Source organism: Chenopodium quinoa, unplaced genomic scaffold (genome assembly GCF_001683475.1).
Source record: "Chenopodium quinoa cultivar QQ74 unplaced genomic scaffold, ASM168347v1, whole genome shotgun sequence".
NCBI classification, from domain to species: Eukaryota; Viridiplantae; Streptophyta; class Magnoliopsida; order Caryophyllales; family Amaranthaceae; genus Chenopodium; species Chenopodium quinoa.
The window spans coordinates 1,026,785-1,029,155 of NW_018744069.1; positions in this window are offsets into that span (position 1 = coordinate 1,026,785).

Here is a 2,371-nt window from a genome sequence, read left to right on the forward strand (position 1 = left end):
ATCAAACGGACTGCATACATCCGGCCTCCCACCCTTTAATAGGGTTTGGAGGAGGAGTCGTCCACCCACTGGGAGAGTAGATTTGCCCATTCGCCTTGGCGAAAAAGGGGAAGGACGACACATGGTAGTCCGGTTCCTAGTAGTAGAGGAACTCTCGGCCTACAACATGATTCTGGGTCGACCAACCCTGAATAATTCCAAGGCTGTTATAATCCCGTCTCTTATGCTGCTTAAGTTTGAGAGGGATAATGGAACAGTCGGCTCCCTAAGGGGAGATCAGAGGATGGCCCGAGAGTGCTATCTCTCGGATGTCAAGCCCACTGTTATGGCCACTGGGTCAAGTGGAGAAAAAACAGACCTTGACAATGTCAAGGAGAGTGCGCCTGTTCAAGAAACAGGCGACAAAAAGAGAAAGGCGTCCCAGACAGAGTCCGCAAGAAAAGCAAGAAAATAGCAATCATTGGCAGAGGAGCGGCCGGATGAGTTCCGCCCTCAGCCGGCTGGTGAGCATGCGGACCTGATCTTAGACGACTCACGTCCTGACCGAACAGTCAAAGTTGGGACGACTGCTCTGAGAAACCTTGGTGACGACTTTCACAACCTATTGAAAGAATACAAGGACATCTTTGCATTTGAAGTCCATGAAATGCCAGGCATTAGTCCTGATCTGGCAGTACATAAACTCGCTGTGGATCCGAAAAAGAAGCCGGTTCGGCAAAAGAAGCGGAACCATGGCGAAGAAAGAAGTCAGGCGGCAGCCGCCGAAGTTAAAAAATTACTTGATGCAGGGTTCATTCGGCAATGTTACTTCCCAGACTGGGTTGCAAATGTGGTGCTTGTTAAAAAGCCGAATGGCACCTGGCGAATGTGTGTAGACTACACAGACTTAAACAAGGCGTGCCCCAAAGACAGTTACCCTCTGCCTAAAATTGATAACCTGGTCGACTCAACAGCCGGCCATGCCTTGATGAGTTTTATGGACGCCTATTCTGGTTTCCATCAAATTCCTTTATGGAAGAAAGATCAGGAGAAGACGGCCTTCGTCACTGATCAGGGGTTATACTGTTACACGGTCATGCCGTTTGGTCTTAAGAATGCCCCGGCTACCTTCCAACGAATGATAAACACAGTGTTCTTTGATCAGATTGGGAGAAAAGTCGAGGCATATATTGATGATATGATTGTCAAGACTAAACTTCAGAAAGATCATCTGACGGACCTCCGAGAAACTTTCGCCACACTCAGGCGGCACCATGTCATGCTCAATCCCAAGAAATGTGTATTTGGAGTTGAGTCTGGGAAATTTCTCGGATTCCTTATCAATCAGAGAGGAATAGAGGCGAACCCTGAGAAGGTGCAGGCGGTCATTGACATGCAGTCGCCTCGTACCATCCGAGAGGTTCAGAAGTTAACAGGTTGTCTGGCGGCCTTGGGGAGATTCCTAAGCCGATCAGGCGACAAATGCCTATACTTTTTCCAGGCAATTAAGAAAAAGGCAAGGTTTGAATGGGGGCCGGATGCTGAGGCCGCCTTCCAGAAATTAAAAGTTCACTTGCATTCCTTGCCAAGGCTGGTCAGCCCTTTGCCCAAAGAGGATCTCTACATGTACCTGGCCGTCTCTGATCATGCGTTAAGCGCTGTGCTCCTTGCTGAAAGGGACGGCTGTCAGCTCCCGGTCTACTTTGTCAGTCACGTACTGAAAAATGCCGAGTTGAGGTATCCCCTAGTGGAGAAATTTGGTCTTGCACTCTTCATGGCTGTTAAAAAATTGAAGCCCTACTTTTTGGCACATGCAGTCGTCGTGTATACAGACCAACCTATCAAGCGGCCACTGACCATCATGGAGTCGTCAGGACGAATGATCAAATGGGCCATAGAAATACAGAGCCTCGAAGTTACTTTCGAGCCTAGAAAAGCAGTGAAGGGGCAAGCCTTTGCTGACTTTATTGTAGAGATGACTCGTCCTCCTGACCCTCAAGTTCCAGACCAAGTCTGGAAGGTATATGTGGACGGAAGCTCTACTTCAAATGGTTGTGGAGCAGGCGTCGTATGTCAATCTCCAGAGGGCGACAGGTTCGAGTATGCTCTACGCTTCAGTTTTCAGGCTTCAAACAATGAGGCAGAATATGAAGCTTTACTAGCCGGGATCCGCATGTGCAAGGCGGCAGGGGCAAGAAAAATAGACGCCTGTTCTGATTCACAATTGATAGTGAGTCAGTACAATGGAGAATACGAAGCAACCCATCCGGCCATGATCAAGTATTTACAGGCGGTCCGACAAGCAGTCGGCTCCCTTGAGGATTTCCATCTGATCCAAGTGCCGAGATCAGAAAACAACCAGGCAGATGCACTGTGAAGGTTCAATGGGCAC